The sequence below is a fragment of the Myiozetetes cayanensis genome, unplaced genomic scaffold, assembly GCF_022539395.1.
Source record: "Myiozetetes cayanensis isolate MyiCay16 unplaced genomic scaffold, myiCay2020 scf23, whole genome shotgun sequence".
Classification (NCBI taxonomy): domain Eukaryota; kingdom Metazoa; phylum Chordata; class Aves; order Passeriformes; family Tyrannidae; genus Myiozetetes; species Myiozetetes cayanensis.
Window position 1 is genome coordinate 9,330,242 of NW_026087445.1, and position 22,980 is coordinate 9,353,221.

General features: G+C 48.1%; 2 protein-coding genes across 3 annotated transcripts in view; one reads left to right on the forward strand and one right to left on the reverse strand.

Moving 5' to 3' along the window:
* The window catches only part of STRBP (spermatid perinuclear RNA binding protein), a 58,624-nt gene extending 43,649 nt beyond the window's left edge, over positions 1-14,975 (reverse strand). The window contains exon 1 of one of the 2 annotated variants that reach the window (XR_007629449.1): positions 14,957-14,975. The gene's annotated coding sequence lies outside the window, so the exon portion shown is untranslated. Of the gene's footprint in view, positions 1-14,611; positions 14,662-14,956 lie in introns of those variants that run through there. The other variant, XR_007629448.1, reaches the window with a different exon arrangement.
* Positions 14,976-15,586: 611 nt separating this feature from the next.
* The window catches only part of CRB2 (crumbs cell polarity complex component 2), a 54,213-nt gene continuing 46,819 nt past the window's right edge, over positions 15,587-22,980 (forward strand). The window contains exons 1-2 of the mRNA XM_050319886.1: positions 15,587-15,678; positions 22,703-22,766. The gene's annotated coding sequence lies outside the window, so the exon portion shown is untranslated. The remainder of the gene's footprint in view (positions 15,679-22,702; positions 22,767-22,980) is intronic.

The following is a 22,980-nucleotide window of genomic DNA, read 5'->3' on the forward strand; positions in this document are numbered from 1 at the left end:
AGTTCTACCTCCTCCACCACACAGTGCAGTCAGTGCCATGCTGGGCTGCTCACCATCCCAGCACTGAAGCTCTGCAGATCCCAGACTCCCAGAGATCCCCCATCCCTGTCATGGTGCCCACTGCCTTCCCTGCCAGGCTCCCTCTGCTCCACAGCCACATTGTCCAGGAGCCCAGGAACAGGGACATTCCTTGCCCAGCACCCTTCAGCTTCCCCAGAATAGCTGCAGTGCCCCAGTTTAGTGCTGCTATGATTCATACCCCATAGAATATGGGATGCTGCAGGTGGACCTGAGCTGCAGCCCAGCAGCTCCCCAGGGCTGGGGTGGGGGAGCAGCCAGCGAGGTGCCACTGCCACCAGAAGGGTCCCTCCCCCCTGGGCACGCGCAGGGGACAGGCTGGAAGTCGTGGCAGTCCCTGGGGTGGCAATGAGTGAAGTGTAAAAAAAGGAGACTGCAGAAGAAACTGTCCTGCAGTACCACTGGCTCTGCTTGTTTTGGTGGCTTGCACTTCTCATCAGGCCATGAGGCAGAGCTCTGGATGGCTCTACCAGCTGCTCCCTGCTCTGCAGCTCAGGCTAACGCATATCCCGGGAATTAGGGAGCTGACAGAGGAAGGCAACATGGATCCTAAGCCTCGGCTTGTAAATAAACCAAATTGAGTAATTCTTACAAGTAGCACAATGCAAATAGGTCTTTGAGAGTCACATTTTCCCAGTGTTTACATGAGGTTTCAGTTTCAGAGCATTAGGAGTTTCTGAGAACAAATGCTCTGCCTAAACTTTCAGCAGTCCTTGACAGTGAAATTTAAACAAGCTTCTCCCCAAGAATGTCTTCCCCAACATCAATATATCCAGACACTGTTTTCAGCATTGCAAACCCACACTGGCTGCCGTGCCCCGCTGCCTTCAGCCACTTTAAACATTCATGACTCTCCACTGAAATGCATTTTCTAGTACGTCTGTCTCGCTGCCTCACTGCCTTCTTTTCTTTAATTAAAGAGAGAGGATTTAAAAGGATTTGGAAGGGAAGACCACCAGACTCTGTGAGCACTGTGCAAAAAGCTCTTGTGCTCCCAGGCAGTGCACATTCTCCAGCAGACTCTGCCCATGGTTTAGTTCCACTGCGGCTCCCGAACAAGTTCAGGGTCATTTTTCACTTCCTGACTAATTGGCTGTTTTGTCAACGAACACGTTGTCAAAGGTTTGGGGTTACTAAAAGCTGAAGGTTTTAAGTGTTTTTTCTTGCCATCTCTTGCCCATCCAACCATGTTATTTGAAGTTTGATTCAACGTCACAACATGTAATGGCATGGAAAGGTCTGGAACAGAATCTGTAACTACGATCTTGGGCTCTTTGGGGAACAGAAGCGGCTCTTTTGAAACCCTCTCCAAACACAGCACAAGCCCCACGATGGCAGAGGGGGGGTCTCTAGGGAAGGGCACCCTGCCTGCCATCCATTTTCTGCCTCAGAACACAATTATTTACTTCAAATGCACGATAACCCTACCAAAAGATTTGAATTAGGTTATTTAGGCATGAAAGGTAGCAACAACATCCATCAAAGCAAAACACACCACACACTGTCAGTCTGACATTGGTAACCCAGGTTATTTGTCTTGGACAAGAGTTTGTAGTAGGAAGTCCCAGCTTGAGCAAGAGGAAGAAAAAGAGCCACAAACTTATTTAGAGATTTACAAAATTCATAACTAAAAATGAAAGTCCTATTGCCCTGGAAAACTATGAGGCTAAAAATATTTTAAATGGGCTCAATCCAGCATCCTCTTGCCTCAGCAGATCTCCACTGCACGCATGTGCTGTCACATCTGCCAACTTCACTTGCGAAACTCATCTGTTATTCCTCTCTCCACTTCGCACGGCACAGGACGGGTTTGGGAATGGAAAAAAAGGACCTTCAGCAGGGACCAGCAGTGGTGGAAATGCTCAGTTTGAAGACCACAAGCCAGGCTGCAAAATGAATATCTCAGTCTAAGTTATATCTGTCAATCTTACCCTTAGGAACATCCCAAGTAAGGAATTCCACAACTTTTTCTGTTTGCTTATTTTTAATAGGCTATTGAAATGAAAAAGTTTAGCAAAATTAGGTGTCTGTAGCACTGTATTCTCCAGTATCTTTGGAGAACACAACTGTGCCAAGTAAGTGTTCCTGAACTTGAAAAGTTACACTGAACCTTTTTTTATCTTTTGAATTTCAAATGAAATCTGGGGGGGGGAAGAAGAAGCCATTGGAATAAATGTGCCAGTCCCAGCTGGACAGCAGTTTGAAGGCCATGGCTTTGCTGGTTTGGTCTCTTTACATTTCCTGTAGGGCTATGAATTAGTTTGATTGCTCTTTATAGATAATGTCTCCTCCACTGTGTCACTGGGACAGCAGTAAAGACACTTTCAGCTCTTCACTCGTTAAAGAAGCTCCCTCAGCCTTTGCATTCCCCACCATCTCCTCCAGATCGAGTCACCAGTGTCAGACCCTGCCCTCCTGCCAGCATCAGCAGCGAATCTCTGAACAGCAGAAATCAACATGAGCCCCCTGGAGGCACCACAGAGCCCCAGGAACCTTTCCCTGAGTCTGGGCAGGTGGTGACACACAGGGGGTGAGGGGCTGGGCAGCCCCCGAGGAGGAACAGCCTGGGCCGTCAGGAGCAGCACTCAGCTCTCAGCTTGGCAGGGAGATCAGCTCACAACAACACAACTCGCTCCCCAAAGCTCCCTTCCTACACTGGAGCTGCTAAAAGTAACCCTTGAAATTACCATCAGGGGAAAGACTGGAGGCAGAGGGCAGGATCAAAACTGGCATCAGAACCCATCTGCCACCCAGACTGAGGGTGCTCTCCTCGGGTGGGCTGGGGGATACAAACCCTTCCATCCCTCAGGGAGAACCAGATCAGAGTGTAAATGTTTTTATTGCCTGTTTAGCCACCTCTGGAAATCTGTGTCCGTGTCAACACCATCACTACCACCAAGGGGACAAGATCACTGAACTCTCTTGTCAGCACAAAAACCTGCCTGGTTTGCAGTCTAAAACTATACTTTTAGTAGCCTAAGAATGTCAGGTTATAATGCCACTAATGTAGCTTATTCCACAGCTCAACCAAAATTCAACTCTATAACCTGAAAATTTTGTGTTAATGAGAAAAATCCTTCTTTGAAAAAAAATGGATGAATGTTTTGTGCACTGAAAGAGCACTTGGTTCTGCTGGTTTATGAGTTCCTCACTTTGCACAGCTCCTCTGTTGTGGAAACAAAAGTCTCTGTATTGGGCCTTCCCAGTGACATTTGCAAACTCCTACACTTGCTCCGACAGGATGTTCAGAAAGGGTTCTTCCTGGCCTCTGAAAGTTAGTTCATCGTTAATTAACTGCAGAAATACATTAAAGAAAACAATAACAAGATAAAAGAACATCCTTGCAAAGGCTTGTTGCTTGTTTTGAGGGAAACAAAAAGTAATTAAACCTAGCTAAGACTTTTTCAGTGAGCATTCTGCTCTAAAGCACTGGGAACTCACAGAGCAGCAGAACCACCAATGCAGAACTGTCAACACCGGGAAAGGCTGTCCCTGAAATTCAGTGGGCAAATACTACCAGGCAGCTTCATGCTTCACAGAGACAAAATCCAGCAGTTAAATTTAGAATGATGATTTCTGCAGGCACTCAGATGTTTCTGCTCTAAATTTTCAAGAAATTGCAAATTACAACTTGGCAGACTTTAAACTGCCCCAGCATGTGTCTTGTGCAATCCAATCATGATCTGTCCTATTACTCTGCAAGACTTAGGAACCAAACATCATGCCTTGGAACACAGGATTTCAGACAAGTGACAGAGACAGCCCATCAGCCCCTTCCATTTTGATTACAGTATCAAGTTCCAACACGCTTTTATTAGCAAAACAACCAAAAACACGCACAAGAATTCCACCCCACTTCAAACATCCCTCCTGCAATTGCTGTGACAGGTGTAAATGTTACACTCTTTGCACTTAGCAGAGACCCCGGGGATTCAAGTGACTTGCCCAGTGCCTCAGTAAAGCAGTGGCAGGACTTGGAAGAGCAGTTTTGCAGTTAGTACACACACCAAGCATCCTCCTCCCCCTTCATTAGTTCCACTGGAGCAGGCACTGCATCCCTGACTGCCTTTGCTGTCCCACCTCTGCTGCAGGACACAGCCCTTCCCACAGGTCAGCCTGGCAAAGTTTCCCAGGGAACCTTCACAGCAATCACCTGTGCATTCAGGAGATTCAAATGAGCAATTCAGGATCTGAATGTGGGGTGGTAAACTCTGGAATCTGATTCACAATGTGGCCTCCTTTCAGGCATCACATTTTTTGAGCACTCTGCTGTTTTCAAAGTCAGATTGATGTGGGCTCAGGGACCTCGAGTCTTTTTCCAGAGAGGACAACGGAGCCCCTCCTTTGTCAGGCAGCAGGACACAGGCAGGGAGGAACAGGAGCCAGGACAAGAGCAACATTCCAGGACACCAGCAAGGGACACGAGCCTCTCTGCAAGGTAAGGGCAAGCTTTGCAGCCCTGCTCTGTAAAGCAGCTCCTCAGCACTGAGCACCTCCCTCTGCACACCAAATTCTACCATATGGTTTGGCTTTGAAGGAAAAAACCCACAGGCAGCTGCCTTTGCCTCTTGGTTTTTTAGAGCTTCAAGAGACATAGGGACAGGCTGTGGAGGATAAGGGAGTTGATTCTTCTCTCTCTCTTAAAAAACAAACAAATTAACCAGTCAAGCCCCCAGCCTTCACACCAGATATTAGGTGGCCATCTAAAACCCCCAAACCAAAAGGAAAGGACAGAGGGTCTGAGACCGTCTCTCTTCCAAATCACAAGAGATGTTGGGAACTCCCAGATGACCAGGAGTGCACGTGCCTGGACCCCACTCACACCCTCAAACAAGGTCTCTTCAGTCTGCTCCTCACGAAGCTCCAGCCATCCAACAGCAGTTCAGAACTCCTGTGAGTTCATTCAGGATGGCTGCTTTGATCCTAGATCTTTTCAGGAGATTTTTCAAAGTTTGTTAGGGTATTTTCAGCTGGAGGGGACCTACAACAATCACCAACTGCAACACGAGAGGAGCACAAACCATGAAAGCAGAGCAGGGAAAAGGAAAGAGAGGGGAAGTACAGTAAATCCTGTGCTCCTCAGCTCTCTGCCAAAATTCAGTTTTCTATAGGCTGTGCATGAGACTTGCTACTGTGCTGTGTGATGAGGGCAAAGGGAGCTCACTGAGACAAGGTGCACCTGCTAAAACTGGCACTAAAACTACTGCAAATCAGTGGTGCCCAGCACAAGCAGAAAGCAAGTCTTTGTTCTTCTGGCACAAGAGGACTCCTCACTGCGAGTGCCACATACAGCTCAGACATTTATAAGCAAAAGAAAAGACGCTGGCCAAGGGATTTGTATTAAAATAAAGATTACAGCTCGCAGGGAGAGGAAATGGTGAACGTAGCAGTGAGTGCCGTGGCCAGCCAGGCTCTCCCCGAGCAGTCCTGCCTCTGAAGGAGAGCTGCAAGGAGACAGCCCGAGCCAACAGTCTCTACAGCAACTGCAGAAACACCAGTTCAGTGATACTCCAGGCCTGCAGGAACTGCAGAAGTGTCAGTAAATGGATACTCCAGAAGGAACCTTTCACAGTTTCACCTGGACTGCCTCCACCTGCCTGGGCAATCCACCGAGCCCAACCAGCTGAGCTCCACGCTCTACTTGCCCATTCCTCTGCAAACGCTTCTGAATTCTCTTTACCCTTGATGTCCTTCCAGTACACTTGCTCCCCTTCAAAATTTCCTGGAATTTGACACAGGCATGAGAGAAAGTTTTGTAGACATGGTGCTGGAAGGATGAGTGTCCTCATCCCTCTGCGTGTGGGGCTGCAACTCCTCAGGGAGGGTGGAATGCTGTTATGACAATGGCCCCGTGCTCGTGCTGCACCACTAAAAGCACCCTTGGAAGCATCTCAAGAGGCACCAAAACAGAGGCTTGGTTACCACCCAACTGCACAGAAAGAGCAGAGCCATTTGTAGCACGGTGACTTCCACACGATGTGCAGAGTCCATATTAAGGAACAAAACACTGCACCTATGCACTTGGCAAGTGTCTCAGCTCAGACCTGTCATTCACTGAAGGATGTTTAGGACAGGACATCTCTCATGACCCTTTTAAGAACCTGCTGTGGATTCTCAACAGTTACAGCTTCATCAGTTCCACATAAACACCCTTTGCAGGAGTTTTTCCTTAACTCTGCAGTTTTCCTTTGTTTCGCACAAACTTGGCATGAAGCTCAGGCTCCTGACCCACAGCAAGAAGTTAAACAACGCTGCTGGTTTGTTTGAGAAGGGTCAGGAAGTTTCCAGTTTCAGGGGAGCAACATGTACAGTCCCAGCTCAGGGACATTCAGTATTCAAGCCCTCTGCAAAGAACAGCCTGGAGCAGAGGCCTGTCAAAGATGCACTTCCTAAACTGCCCTTTTGATCGCTTCATTACATGAGGCCACGTCCACAAAACCAGATTTTTGGTCAAGAGTTCACTACTTATGTAATACTGACTCCCAGCTACCTGCTTTAAACAATATCCTTTATCTCCTGGGCTAGCACAAGGAAAATGACTGAATTCCCTCCAAAGATAAAGCAAACTGCATGGAAATAGTGGGAAAAGAATCTCATTCCCACACTAATGGTAGTAGAGAAGAAATGTAAAGGCAAACATATTTTGTTTTTATCTCTGTGCCTTTTATCATGATTGTTTCAGATAGCACCATCACTATTGTGACAGTTATTTCTAAAATGTGAAGTAGTACAAAATCTAAAGTGGAAAAGTGTCTTAAAAGTTGTTAAAGCATCGGCATGCAAAGATGACTTCTAGATCAAATTTATTCCTTAGCAGGTTAGTTCTGAAGGAATAAACAGTGCAGTTCCAGACAACCATCTTTTAACAAAAATTAATATTAAAAAGTTACTTATTTAGCAACTACGAAGAGTGTCAGGTTCCACACAGTTTGCTAAGACTAAAACGTCAACGAAATGGTTTAAATTGTTGAAAATACCCTGGTTACAGGAGGTTCTTATGCGGCTCCAAGGTGGGAGTCATGATTCTTTTCTCTTACACAAATTTAGACAACTGTGTTCTCTCTCCAGCCTCCTGGCCATCTGTAGAGATGAGGAGGTGTGTACAGATGTGGGCTCAGAGCAGAACAAGCTACTTCTCTGAGCTCATATTTTTGGCAGTCACCAATTTCGCCCTCACCCACCAGAAGCAGAGAAGTTATCAGCTTTGTCTCCCCCCCTTTCCCAGTATTTGCCTTTCTTCCTGGCTTTTCTAGAACACTTGTCACCATATTTACTGGAGTGCAGTTATCACTGGTTCTAAAATAACAGTTTTTATAAGACAGAGAAATATTTCAGATCTTTTAGGGGAACTTCAGACACAAAGAAATTAAACTGTGTGGTAAATCAGCGGCCAAACCTGCAAAGGGGCCAAATGCTCCCCTGATCAATACCTGCAGTTAATCACCAGACACTCTTCCCTGGATCACAGAGTTGCTCAGTATTGAAGGGTTTTACCCACTGGGCTTTTTAGCAGTTTCCAGTTTTCGAAGGAGTGTTCCCAGTTATCCTGGACGCCCATCCCCGTTCCCACTGTAAGCAGCACTGCCTGTCAAGCCTGGTGCTGCTCTTTAAGGTCACCCAAATGGCACAGCTGATCACTTTAAAGGAACAGATTAAGTCTCTGTATGACTGAAGACTTGGACAGCATGACTGGGTAACCAAAGAAGCCCTAATCTGTTTGCCAAGTCCAATTATCCAGACATGGAATCAAGAGATCATGAAGCATTAGGACGCTGAATAACTGCTCACCAAACAGCTCCAGCTCTCTGAAAAGATGACAATTACTAAGAGTCTGTGACATGGAAAAGGGGTCCTTCAAAGCACAGGTGGGGAGAAATCAGGCCTTGGGCATTTATGTTTTCCTTTCATCTTCTGTTGAGCTAAACCAGGTAAAGAGCAAAGGGGAAGAGATTGGGATTGGAAGTAGAAGAGGAGTAGAAAACCAAATGTTCTGAGTGTGTATCTATGCATTTACAAATTCCAGCAGATACTTGAGATTACATCTGGGATCTCATTTCTCAGTTTAGCAAAGGTCTTTGAAGCCAATAAGATGAGCCCAAGTTCCTTCACTCCAGTGAGTCCAGGCACCAGCTCCAATAGGTTCTCAGGTAGGATTTCAACCTCTTTACTTAAGGGAAAAAACCATCTCCAGTTCTCACTGCACTTATTGTTCAGCAAAGCAACTGCAGAGGCCAAGAACTGAGGCCACACAAATTCCTCTTTCTCTTTGTTTCAGGGTGAGGAGTTACATAAGTAACATTCATCCAAAGTGTTGCCTGTTAACAAGACCCCACCTAAGCTCATCTTTCCTGTCTTTATGTAGAAAGAAAAATTAGCCAGTCAGGTTTCTGGAATCCACCTCTGTAGTAAAGTACAGCCCAACCCGAAATGCCTCTTACTAATCTACTGTAAATCAGGCTTGGCTCTGGGGTGCTCCCCTACCACAATACATGGTCTTATGGGGCTAAACACTTCCCACATTCCCATGGGGACCTTCTGTTCCTCAGGTTTCTCTACAAACACTTTACAGTCTTCCATACTGCCCTTTATGGACTCCTTGCAGCCCCTTCACATGTCCTGCTTGGAGATCCACGGTCCCTGCTTGTCCCATCACACCACAGCTGTGCAGTGGCTCTGTGTTCCCTGGTACTTCACTCCCTGAAGTCACAGGCTGTGCACCTGCAGCTCCCCCTGCAACTCCAGAGTCCTTTCCATTGAAGGAAATATCCCCAGATTGTCCCATCAGACACACAGCAATCAGGCAGAGCAGAGAGGGACACGGAGGAAAGCACTAAGTGCATGGAGGGTCAGGGAGCAAACTACAGCCCCCAGATCCAGAGAAAAGAGCAAGCTGCCATCTGCAAAGAGTGCCCCTTCAGCACAAATTTATCAGAGACCAGGAATAAATGGCTGATTCTTCCACTTGTCTTCATACTGGAAGATGGATGTCTTCACCCAGACTGAGCATCAGTCACACACCTACCAGAGCATCACAGAGCCTCCTCAGCTGGAAAAACCAGCCATGCAGGCTGGGCCACTGCCACCTCTCCCCACCATGGCCAGAGAATGAACACACAAACAGCAGTTCTGTGCGTGCAGCCTCAGAACTGATCAATTCTAACACACAGTTACTCAGCAGATCCACCGGTAACGTGTCAGCTGTTGTTATGGTTAATGAAAACCTGCACAGTCCATGGATCTAATCCTCCCAGGGTGATGCCCAAGAAGACCCTCCTGGCAGTGCCAGCCTGTGCAGGGCCAGTTCTGGCCCAGCCCAATGTGGGACACAAAGCAGCTGCAGAGGGGATGGGGGGTTGGCCTCCCACACACCTGGGGTGCTGGTGCCTTTCCAGAGGGCAGGTGCTGCCCACTGAGACCGACCCCAACAAAATCTTCCCTAATCCCATTCTCCACCCAGTCCAATAGCTCAGGACAAACATTTCCCCATGGAACATCATCCCTGTGTCTCAGGGAACACTAAAGACTCTTGAGGGCCCAACACTTGAGACGCTGTGCCAACACTCCAATCTGCTGTGTGACAAGTCAAACGAGGAATGTGTTCAAAGTGTCTCCCCTCCCAAGAATCAGAGGAAAAAGAGAGAAGGAAAGGCCCTAAACTCAGCCTGCCCTTTTCTGCTCCAGTGGGGGGCAATTTCTATGAGGCAGTACCAGATTCTCACCTTTGAGTTCATTTACTGCCAAGCCAGGTGCCAAGTTCTGCATCAATCACTGTTTCACTTCAAAGCTTAAGGTCTAAAATCTTAATCAACTCTGGTTTATAATATTTCTAAAAGTTCTGTGACATCTCATGGCTACCCACAAGAAAGACTGTTCTTCCCAACCAGATATTCAAACATTCAATTTTTCAATACAGTCAAAGTAAATGCACAAAAAGAACAAGAAGCAGCGAAATTTAATTTACTGGGATACCCATACATACCCCAATTTTATTTTCTTTTTCAGCATACAATTAAGAGTAATTTAATTCCCCTGTGTAGGCATTACATGAAAGAGAAACATTACTGTAAGAAGAGCTCAGTACTATTGGTACACAAACCTTAGGACAGATAAATTAGACCTTAGGAAAAACAGCGTATAATTTACATTTTGTTATGTCAATCACCAGTAGCATCTTAAGGTTCTTAAACACCATGCCAAACCACAACACAAGGGAACTAATGTAAATCAACCCATGTGGCAGGATCATTTAAATTTCACAATCCAAGAGATCCCCTAAAATGGATTTCATCAGATTATTCCTCTTCAACATTCATTTACACCTTTAATTTGCTAGCACGTTAGGGCAGTATTTTGCTACAAAGTTGTACATAGTTCTAGAAAAACCAACAGTGTAAAACAGGGACATGAATTAATCCTTCAGCACTTGAGAAGCCAATGGGCCAATGTGCAGGTGGCCAGAAAATCCCCCCTTGGCTTAGTCCCTGAGTTCTTGGTTCAGCAGAGGGACAGAACAGCCCAGGACTGTGCTTTCCATGCCTGCCCCAGAGCAGAACAACTGACATCCTGGGTGTGTTCCCTCCTGCAGCCAGCACCTCTGCCCATCCCAGCACCCCTGCCCATCCCAGCACCACCCAGGGAAGCTCAGGGTGGGCACTGCAAGGCAGAGCTGGGAGCACGAGGCAACAGCCCAGCACAGCCAGGGGTTCTCCATCCTCTCCCATTCCACCACCAGAAACATAAAGGTAATTTAGTACAGAATAAAGCCCAAAAATCCAAAGAGCAGCATGTTTACTCACTCCTATAATTCGTAAGGATTCCTGGGCAGGTTTTTTGTTAAGGGACATGAACTGAGGTTTCCAGAGAAGTTCAGTAGGAACACTGTCCCTCTGTGAGCTGGAATAGACACTGGACTGGGACTGTTCTCTGTCCTCAGTGCTCAGTGAAAAACTTGCACATCAGAAGGAGAAACTACAAACTACAAACTACTGCCAAGAACTGCAGAAGTACAACTGAAAAAATATTGTCTCTGGCCTTGTAGCTTGTATCAATTATTGCTTTTAACAAAAGATTATCTGCCAATATCAGGTAGGGCAGCTCAGGCTTCTGCTTCCTTAAACATCAAGTACAAAGTTTCTGTTTGTCAAATCACGCTGCGAGTGCAACAAATGTACCCAAACTCTGGTTTCCACTGAAAGGTTTGAGACTTAAATCTTTCTGCTCTCTCAGTCTGTATCAGTTTTTCCCGTTGCTTTAAATGGGAATTTTCCTTTTAGTTCCCTCCCTGCAGCACGCTCAGCAGTGCAATCTTCACTTGCCAACACTGCTGGGTTACAGCAAATCCAGGACACTACACCAGCCAAGTGCTCCTCATGTGGGTGTTGTTAGAGAAGTCCTCCCTCCCCCAACCCCACAAAGTGAGGGACAGACCCCAAAATGCCATGCTGAGAGACACCATAACTGCAGGCTCCCTGAGAGCTGGAAGGGAGCCCAGGGAGGTGCTGACTGACCCTCTGCACCCTCACCCAGCACCTCCCTCAGCCACTAAAACCTCCTGGGTACCTGTCCCCCACCTGTCCCCAGCGCTCCCCCTCAGCCAGCCCAGTCTAGAAGATGCACCAACAGCGCAGTTTCACTGTTCCATATTCACACTCACACACCCTGGCCCCTGGCAGGTGTCTGTGCATCACCCCAGCCCAGGACAAACTTCTGTTCCCTGTGTTCATACTCAAACATGCTCACCGTGGCTTTTCACACACTCAGAAGCTTGTTCTCCAGCCAGAGCCTTTCCCTCTCCCCTCCTTCCAGCCATGGATGTGCTCTTCAAAGAGCTCTATTTACATGCCAAGTTACAAAGTTCAGCTGCTTCCAAAGCAACGTGGAAAAACTGCAGCTTTTATGATTCTACAGTGAGGTTTTTCACAACATGAAGCAGCTCCTTTGACTACTTTTTTTAAACATTTTTTTTATTTCCAAACAAGATTTCACAGTTCAAACCCCCAAAAAATCTCAGTCCACCCACAGGCCTTTGAGGGGCTTCAAAAGAGAGCTCTGTGACCTCAAGCATCGCGTTACCGAATGAACATCCAGGGAAAAGCTGCTTACAGGTCAGAAACAAGGGTCACCAAAATCCCCACAGCCACTGCAGTTTAAACTGTTTCTCTAACGTTTAGGCCTGGCATAGCCTGCCTTATGCCATCTTCTGCTGTACCTTCCATCTGCTTACTCTCCTTCTCCTGCTTCTGAACCTCTGCTATGGAACCAGTCATACCCAAAATTCCTTCAGGACAAACCACAAGGCTGGATTTGGTCACTTCTTCAGCACCATTCTCAAGAGTTACCCCTGGGGCTCCTCCAGCCCCCAGCACAAATATTTCTAGATGGAATCTTCTCCACTTTCCCAAGGTGTTAAGTCCTAGACTTCCACCCCCTATTTAGCCTGTCAGCCACATGGAGCAAGAACTGGCACTTCATCAGCACCATCTTTGTGCAGAGATGTCAACACTGCCAATAGTTCAGTAATAACAACTAGGCTGGATGAAGAGCCCAAGCAAATAAAACCCCTTTATAAAATCAGGACTAACAAAATCAGCAAGACTAAAGATTCTGTTTGAACTATAAATGCCAAAGCAGCACCAGACTGGCACCATCCATGACGGGATCTGAGAAACAGAGAACTGAAAACACGAAACCCTGGCCGTTAGCAATCCTTACCCACTCTTCTCCACAGCTCTCCCTTCACTCTGCACCAACACCAAGCACAGGAGAACGACTGGAAAGTTTCAGGGAGAAGAAAACGCGACATGCCAAGAACTTCCAGAGGCAAGTCCAACTTCCTAAAAACGACCAGGAATTTAGCAGGAGCTGCAGCCAGCCCCAGCCTGCTGACACGGATTTCTCCTTCCTCTCTGCACCCGCAGGAAATAACACACCCAGCTTTTCCACCTTTCTGATGGGCCACTGAAGAGGGGGCTGTTGAAATTCTTGGAAATCCCACTGTGAGACACAGCCTTGTCCCCACGCAGGGACAGACACTGCAGCCTCTCCAGAGACACCCCCAGGCCTTCCTCCCTTCCCATTCCAAAAGTTTTTATGGCCTCCCCTCCAAGTACAGACAGCACTGCTCCATCCTCCTTCCTTCCTTCCTTCCTCTCTGCCTCCAGTGCTGCTTCCTTTGGGTCTCAGAAATGGTTACCATGTCTTAAAAATCAAAGAAAACCAGACCAAGGTTTGCAAATAGTCCTTCCTTCTCTGTTCTTTCTAAGGATGTTAGAAAGTATTGTGCATGAATGGAGCTATTTTCATTTTCTGCCTTTACCCTACAAGGCCAGGCTTCAAATGCTTGTTAGAACACCCAGCTATTTTAAATTAAGTTAAATAGCCCAGCTATTTTAATTAACTTACAGTTTCACAGACATTTTTTGGAACTGGAGATCTGAAATACCTGATGTTCCTGACAAGAATCCCCACTTAAGTCTGTCTCCACTTTAACCACACTTAGCATTTATGAGTTTCCAGGACAAAGTATGATAAAACTTTTAAAAATTGTTAATGAACTATAGGACACAGATAATGAAAAAAAAGTAATTCAGAAACATCCAGGACCCCCCATGTTACAAATTTTCTATTCTGCCATGCCCTGTGCAGGAGCTGTTTGGAACACTTCGTTCTCTTCTTTCTGTAAATCACATGGCACCATTTTCAGACCCATGTAAATAAATAATAACACATTTAGCCAGATAATGCATATTTCTACTTTGACTCAAAACTCGAGTTCTGCTCTGCTCAGTAGCCCCCGTATCAGTCCCTGGACATCCCTTTGACACTCGCACTTCCAGAAAGAAATAGCGGGTTAATGATTACCAAAATCCAGTGCATGGCGAACGCGGAATGAACGGGGAAAAAACCCAAACAAACCATGAACCAAAACACAGCCGGGGGTCCCCAACGCCGGGAGCCCGCGCGGGATCCGGAGGGGAACGCTCCGACCGCGGCAGTGCCGGAGCATCCCCGTCCGCACCGCACCTGGGGCCGGGGACAGCGCCCGGGACACCGCCCCGGCCCCGCACCGGTAACGCGGCCCCGCACAGGTAACGCGGCCCCGCACAGGTAACGCGGCCCCGCACAGGTAACCCCCCCGCACAGGTAACGCCCCCCGCACAGGTAACCCCCCCGCACAGGTAACCCCGCCAGTAACGCGCCCTGCACAGGTAACCCCGCACGGTAACCCCGCACAGGTAACGCGGCCCCGCACAGGTAACCCCCTGCACAGGTAACGCGGCCCGCACAGGTAACGCCCCCGCACAGGTAACGCGCCCCGCACCGGTAACGCGCCCGGTGCCGCCGAGCCCTCGCCCCTCCGCCGCCCCCGCCCGCGCCCCGCGCAGCCCCCGGCCCCCGCGCGCGCAGCAGCGCCCCCGCCCCGCCGCGTCCTGCCCTTGCCCGCTGCCCGCAGTGCCCGGTGCAGTGGGAGGAGCGGCGCCCGGGCACGGCCGCCCCGCCGCCCCGACCCCTCCCCGCCGCCCGCCCGCCTCACCCCGCTCGGCGGCGGCCCCGGCTGCCTCGGCCCCGGCGCGGCCCCGTCCCGGCTGCGCGCCCCGTCCGCTCCTCCGGCTCCGCAGCGCCGAGCGGGGCTGCGCACGTGACCGCGCCCCGCGCCCCCATAGGCTGCGGCTGCCGGGCAACGGCGCCCGCCCCTTCCTGCACCTGAGCGCGCCCTGCGCCGCCGGCGTACAGGCCGCGCCGGCAGCGCCAACGGCGCAGCGCCCGCCGGGCCCGCCCGGCCCCGCAACGCTGCCCCGGGGCGGCCCGGCCCGGCCCCCGCCACCCGCGCCCCCTCTCCTGCCGCCCCGCCGCCGCCCCGAGCGCCCGCAGGCCGCACCTGGGAGCGCCCCTTGCGCTGAGCCCCCGGAGAGCTCGGTGCGTGTTACGGACTCTCCGTAGTGTCGTCAGCGCGGCCGCCGCACCTGAGGGCGCCCGCTGCGCAAACGGCGTAGCGCGAGCGTGGCGGGCGCCGGCAGCGCAGGCAGAGGGCGGGCAGGTGTGTGAGGGCAGGGCCGGCCCCGCTCGGCACCGGGCGGCGGCACCGCCACCGGCACGGCCGGGCTGCCAACAGCGCCGGCTGCCCCGCCCCTCCCCGCCGGCCGGGGAGGCCCGGAGGCTGAGGGGGCCCGGGCTGGGCCGGACAGCGCCGAGGGGAGGGGGGCGGCGTGAGGGGGACAGGGCCGCGGCCCCTCACACCGCGCTCGGCCCCGGTGGGTTTGGCACCCAAAGCGGTGCAGAGGGAGCAGGTTTCCGGGCTGAGCCCAGGAACAGCGTTTCCATGGGGGCGGTTGTGCAGTGTGGAACCCTCAGCCGTTGTCTGAGCAGGGTGAAATCAAGGCAGCTTTGGGATGTGCTCGGGCAGGTCGGGCTGCACAAGTGATGTGGGGTTCAATGATCTCCATCTTTCTCTCCTAGAGATCAAGACAGGGGGATTCGAGAAAGCTTTCATCTCCCTGGGACAGTTCTTCCCAATCCCAGAACGTGGCTGTGGAGTTGAGGAGCTCCCAGCACTGATGCTCATCAGGCTCCAGAGCAGCCCTGGCAAGGCAGAACCTTTAGGTATGAGGAGGAAGGGATGAGTCTGGTGTGTTATTTCTTCTTTGGGTGTGCATTCCCTAAAACCTTTAGGGAACTTCGTATCCCTTCAACATTCCATGTGCTTCCACACTCAAATGGCCGATACATAAACGAGTGTGTGAGAATTTCTGCCAGGTTCTCCAGGTTAAGTGCCTTTTCAAACCCTGCTCTCAGCGTTGGAGCACGTGGCAATCGTGTCTGGTATCACTTTTCACACCTTTCAAAACTGATTTTACATAGGCTGTGAAGATGAAAGACTGCTGACTGGGGAGCTCTGTTCCAAAATAATCAGCACCCAACGTGCTGCGCTGGAGCAGCCTGGGAGGGAACTTTGGCCAAAGGCTGTAGGATCAGGAGATTTGTGGTGCTGAAGTGAAACAGTAACTTTCATTCAAAAATGGAAGTGATTTCAGCATTAGAGTGGAAGGAAAAGCACGTGTGCATTAATAACTTTACATGCAGTAAGAGGTCCAGCTTGTTCCAATTAAACTTTTATTTTGTGTACTCCTTTGCAAGGCTGTGGCTGGAGTGTCACCCTGGTTCTGAACAGTCAGAATAACTCTGCCTTTGTAACAGACTTTTATCTCATCATGTTTGAGGATTGAAAGGAGAAACAAAGAGGAGGAATATGTTACTGCTTTCATGTCTTGAATTGAGAGATTTCAAAGCAATGAATGAGTTTAGCCAAAATCTCCTGTGTGACCTTAAAATACCAGTGTGGACCTTGAAAAGAGACAGAAGATAATAGATAGAAATCAAGGACTTGTCCAAGGACTTCACATGAGAATGTTTTCATTTGAAATTGGTTACAGGAAACAGAAACACAGCACAAATACAGCCCCCAGGAAGGCAGCTGGGGGAGATGGTGGGATGGGAAGGGGCAGCTGTGAAATGAGTGGCAGCACAGCAGGAAATGCAGTGAGGAGGGAAAACCTGCAAGAGATGGCACCTCAGGTAGTGAAGTTATTGCAGAGGTAAAGAAAGATGTTTTCAGCTGTGGTCTGAGTGAAATCTTGAATTTTTCTGTTGAGTTCTCCCTTGGGCTAATGATTTGCTAAGGGCAAAAACACAGAGGAAAGGGGATTGATGGATTAATTTAGAATACAGGGGATTGAAAGAGCTTTGGCGCTGCAGTACAAGGATATAAATTTAACAAGGAAAAGAACATCTGAGGTTTGGAAGAAAGTTAACATCTGTCTTTAGGCTTCATGGAATAAAAAGAAGAAAATTGAATTTATAGCTCTAAGTGTAGTCAATAAGAGCTAGGGATTGAATTGTGCCAAAAGCACCATGAAATTAGAGATACCTTGATGAAAGTTCAAGTAATTAACAATAATCATGCTCTTTCTTGGTAAAAATACTGGCATAGAAAGAATTACTTTTTAAAATATATAGCTGTGATGAAAATAATGTGTGTTTCCTACAGGTTCTTTCACAGAGATAGCTAAGATATTGTCACGTATTCTTGAGTGTTACCTGCATCCCTTGGACAAATGAGGGAATCCCAGGGGCTGGAGAGGTGTGAGTGTGGAGAGGGAATTCACAGTCAAATTCTGAATACTGCACAGTGCCCTGTCCTGTCTCTTTGTGTCTCCTAACTGGAGATGGTCAGGATGGATTCAAGCACTATAGGATGTATATAATGGAATAAAACAGATCTGAGATGTCAGTGCAGAGACCAGGAGTTGGTGGCTGAAGACTATTATTTCACTGATGTTTACTGACACATTAAATGTAGAATTATTTTATAAAAAATCTTCTTTTCCTGGACTGATTTTCCTGCTCGTAGATCTCAAGCCTGATTGTGCTGTGTTTGATCGGTGTGAGAAAGCAATTTGATTATTTGTTAAATAAAAGGCAGAGGCCAGGCAGGAGCTGGTGTAAATGACCAGCATGTGAAAGAGTTGTCCTGGGCACCAGGTAACCCCGAGGAGCAGAGGGAGCCTTTCCAGGAGCTGTGCTGCCCTGCAGTGAGGTGGGCACTGGGCAGGGACAGCCCCGGGGGCATGGGGTGATGAGGTGGCAGCTGCAAACAGCACGGTAAGGGCTGAATGGCTGTGAGCAGGGGAATGGAAACCCAAGTGAGCAAGGATGAAATGCAGCCGATCACATTTCAAGTGGTTGGCATTGTTTACAGACAAGTGGGAATGCTCTCGTAGTGCCCGAGGGAAGAGGGATCTTTTCCTTGTGATAACTCAGAAATCTCTGCTTGAGACTCACCATTGTCCAGTGACCCAGTTCTTCACGGGTTTCAAATTCTGCCTTTAGACATGCACTGAAGTTAATGGGATTTGTGCACAGATAGCTGAGGACAGACTTTGAATTGGAAAAAATAACTGTATGAGCGTGTCTTTTAAAAATCTCCACAGAAAAAGCTGGCTTTGCATGGGAAATTAAGTCTCATAAGCTTGACAAGGACTTAAAATGAACTAATAATTGGAGAATTTGTAAAGGAACTTGCTTGACTTTGCATCATTGCTAGGTGTTGGAGTTTGCCTTGGTTTGTGTACATTTGATCCCAGCTGTTGTTCGTTTCTTTCATTTCATTCTGCCTTTGTTTCTGTTTGGCCCCGGATTTCTAGGTGGTTAATCTGTGCATTGATAGGGCAAAGAGTTTTATTCTGAAAAATGCTTACAAGATATGTATTCACTTTTATTTTAAAGTATATCTTGGGCATAGAAGTGAGAGAGTCAAGCAGGGGAGTATCAAGTGTAGAGGGTACTTAAAAACTGAGAATTAGTGCTGCAACACAAAAGCTGGCATGGGTAAATCTGGCACTCACTTGTGTACATAACTCATTAGCAAGAGTTTTACACAGGGCTTGCTAATATCTGATACAGCCCTGACTGATTGTGTGACTAGAGCAAAGGAGATAAAATGGTACTAGAGGAAAATCAGAGCCTGGGAGAGGAGGAATCACACCATGGAATGTCACACAGGGCTCTCCCAGCCCCAGGGGAGGTGCTGTGGGGGGACATTTCAGAGGTCTCTTTAACGAGAGGGACGAGGATGAGCTTGAAAAGCAAAACTGGAACCAAGGAAATGGGAAATACTTTCAGGTTATGACTAATGCAATTATTAGAGAGGCTACAGCAGGCACTGTGGTGGATTTAGCTTCAAATAAGAACAGAAGTTATGCCATGTGTGATTGATTCCAGGTTGGGTTACAATTTAGAAGTGCAATTAGTGAGTCATCTGTTACTTTATATCAATTATTAAAACCAACAAAGGTCTAGGTTAAAAAAGAGAGTGCATGCCTCAATATGTGCTGCTGTGCTTGTTAGTTTTCTGATTTCCCTTCTTTGTGTGCTGTGTCTGAGCCGTGCAGAGCCGTGGTACAGAGTGTTCCTCCAGCCAGCCGGTGAATTGCTGGAGGGTGAGGCAGCCTCACCTCCCAGCCCTGTGGTGTGACCCTGCCATCCCCCCCGGCCTGCTTTGTCAGGGGCAGCTGTGTGGAGTGAGCCCTCAGCAGACACAGGGGCTGTCACCCCGTCCTTAGAGGTGCTGTTTGGGGCACAGGGGGACGCAGCTCAGCCGTGCTGGCAGCTCAGCTCTCCTGCAGGCTGTGCTCCCCCAGGCACTGCTTGTGCTCTCACCCCTTCTGGCAGCTGCTGAATGTGGAGAACTCTCTTCTGGTGGCCACAACAGAACTCAGAGCAGTTCAGTGCACGGAGCTGCAGAGATGAGCGTGGTCTGGAGACCCTCTGCACTGTGTGAACAGGCATCCAAAGCTGCACTGAACTTCACAGAAGTTCCCAGTTGTCGGCCTTTGTACTTTCTAGTTTGCATTTGGGATGTGCTTCTGGGAGTGCTTAACCCTCAGATGGCTGGGGTTGATGTGGTTTGCACTTAGATGTTACCAGCCATGCTGAACCCATCTGCAGGTCAGCTGTTTGCCCGTTTGGGGGTAGGATATGTTACATGTTTAGCTCAGATCAATATAAATTTTCATTTGTATCAGTGGCAAGTAGATAAATATTTGGGGCGATATGTATGTCCTTCCTAGAAAAACAGTGGTACAGCTGGAAGGGTTGTTGGTTAGGGAAGAGCCTGATTGGACCAGATAAGGGATGACAGGAGTTTACTGCAGGTCCTTAGACAGATGTGTTAGGGTGGGATTTTTTTTCCTTTGAAGTTTAGGATTGAAAACTTGCCATCATTCCGAAGTAGAAACAACTTGGGTGGCCTTTTTATCACTAATGGGCAGAGCAACTAGGCAGGACTGTGACTGCACTGAAAAGAGCCTCTGTCACACGAGAGGTTTTCCAGGTCAAGATTCAAAGCAAAACAGCTCTCATCACATGAGCCTTTGTACTGCACCCGTATTTTCTAAATGCTTTTGGCTTATCTTTAATGTTTATGCTGCTATCAAAAATAAACCCAGCTTCTCTCTCGGCGGGTGTTGTATTTAACATCAACAGTGAATAGGCTTTTTCATTCCTAAATGCTAATTTTCTTTCTGTTTTCAATCTGTTTCTGGTACAAAAAGTTTTTGTTTTCAGTGGTTTTGGGTTCTTCCCTCTTTGGTTTTTGAACTGCAGGATTTCTTCTTCCCAGACCTGTTTCTGTCTAGGCAATCAGTATTTTTTTGATGGAAGCAGTAGCTGAGTGTCAATCGATGACCCTTAGGCCTAGAACTTGGATCAGAGTTTGTTTGAGTGCAGCTGGCAGTACAGTCATCATAATTTAAAACCCTTTACCAAGACTAATTTTCATCAGCAGACAGTGGAGAACTCTTGGGAACAACTGTAATTGTCTTGCTTTGAACTGTGGTTAGAAATCTGGTCTAAAAATCTTGCTATAATGGGAATTTTGGTTATAATGAAGTAGTTTTGTAACTTCATCAGAAACCTTGTGAGACACAGCCAGAATTCAATGGCACTTGGAAAACACTCACAAGCTGTACCCTTGGGATCAAACACTGACCTTGCTGAAGCTGGTGAGGTGTCTCCTGAGTGCAGTGGTGCCCAAAGCCAGCGTGGCACGGTGGCTCTGAGCACCCTGTCAGAGCGTGGGTGCTTCTCAAAGGGGTTCCAGCTCCAGAGCAGACAGGGAAGGTCTAAAGCCTGGATGTGGCAAAGGGGTGCTGGCAGGTCCCTTTGAGCACAGCCACAGCAGAAGGCTTGCTCTTCAGTCTGTTCTGTGTGCTCTGTGGTGCTGTGCTGAGATCCTCACGGTGCACAAACCAGGGGGAACCTTTCCATGGCTGACATTCCTCCCTCCATGTGCCCAGGAAGCTGCTGGGCTGAGCTCGTTCTGTCACATGATGGGATAAATGGGAGACAGACCTGCAGCAGATGTGGGTCATATTCCATGGGGCATGAACCTCATCTCATCAACTGTGATAGGCCAAGATGTCCCCTAGAGGTGGATGTTTGGTAGCTGGGCATGGCAGTGAGCTGTGACTGAAACAGCTCCTGTGTCTGCTGAAACACGGTGAAGGATTGGGTGTAGGAGCTCTGGAGACTGCAGTGCTGGCTATCAGTTCCAGCTGGAAGTGTATCCAATTTCCCTCAGTCTGTAAAGATGGTCCCCTGGACAGCCCGAGTGTCTGGAAGAACAGACATCCCTCAACTGAGCATTCCCCAGCAAAGGATCTCCCAGTGGATCTCCCACTGGGCTTATTGCCCCAGTGCAAGTCCAAAATGTCAGGATTTGAACAGGAATATTCTGGGAGAGTATATTGTACATGTATTTTCTCACGTTTAGTGTAGACATGCCTCTTTACACACCATGTTCTCTTTGCTTCCTGCTTTAGATTAGAAGCTTCCCTTCAGATTTTTGACCTAAGTTCTCTTGCACTAGGTGTGGGAAGCTGAAGACTGTTGATGTATCTTATATCTTTTATTTTAATTAACCTGCCAAATGACTTCAGTGCAAGTATGTAGTGGTATCCTGCTTTGCTCTCCTGTTACAGATGCTGTGCAGCAGTTCTGCCTCCTCCTTTGGTGTTCAGCCTTTCTATCAGTTAACTCAAATAAATGTAAAAATTCTGTTAGATGCAAATGTTCAGAGTTATGACTTTTTATTTATCCTGCTTGCTCTTTGATGACTTAAATTATTTCAGCTCATCTGATTACTTATTTAAGGACTATTGATCTCTGAGTTTTTTTCTGGGAGGCCTTATGGAGTAGTGTGTCTCACAAACAGCATTTGGGTTGCCTACAAATTAAGGCAAACAGGCTGTTGCAGCGTTGTAGTAACCAGGCAGGTGGCTTATTTTCGGCTAAGTTGTATGTGAAATATTTATGTGCTCATTTAAATAGTAAGGAGCTGGAGTGCAGGCAGTCCTGAGCACAGCTCTGTCAGTCAGCAGTTGTCTCCTCAGTGGACAGCCCCACAGCTGGGCTCTGGAGCTTTCAGCAGTCAGGGCCCTTGGCTGCACACCTGGAATCCCCTTCACTGGGCTTTGCTGGGGAACACAGCAGAGTCTCAGAATCCTTCTGTGCTTTCTTCATCCTCTCTATGGAATGGGGGGTGCTGGGGGTTTCCTGAGGGTTTAGAGAGCTCGATTCATAATTTATGTGTTTGAAGCCAGCATGTATTTGCTGTGGGTATCATTTAGTGTAACGAGGTTTTGTTATGTGCAAAATTAAAGTATTTTAATATTACTGGAAAATTTAAAATGTGCAAGTCAAAGGCAAAAGGAGATGTTCCAGTTTCCTCTCCATTCTGCTGCACTGTGCATCTTGCATTAGTACCCAACCTGTGTTAGCACTCCTGCTGGATAACAATCTTGCAGGGTTATGCTGCTCCTTCCCTGAAGCACAGCTGCTCTTCCCAGGGGACAGGCACAATGCAGGCAAAGCTGCTCCTCTGTTCTCTGCTCACTAATTGATCTCTGGCTTAGCCACTTCCAGCAAGGTCACACGATTGGCAGCTACAAAACACTGTTCTGTGGGAAATTTAAAGGGGAAGAGTAGGAGTACCCAGGATGGGATGGTTTGGGTTGTATTTTAATTCAGAAACATTTTAATTTGTTGGATCTCTGTTTTGCTTCTGCAGAGGTCTGAGACTTGGAAAGGACTGACACCAGAAGATTGTCCACTGTGACCTGTTCCTGCAGTCTGTGAGTTGTGCCCTATCCTGGAAATTGCTCTTTCCTCACTTTGTAATTCTGCTTCTGTTTTTACTAGAACAGGGTGTGAGCATTCTTATTCAGATCCTGTAAAGGCAAAATGATTTCTAGGCAGATTTACCATGCTGGCCTTGAAAGGCATCCATGTGGCAAAAGTGCATGAAATCATACCTGCTGCTCTCTCAGAGCTGCCTCTGATTAATTC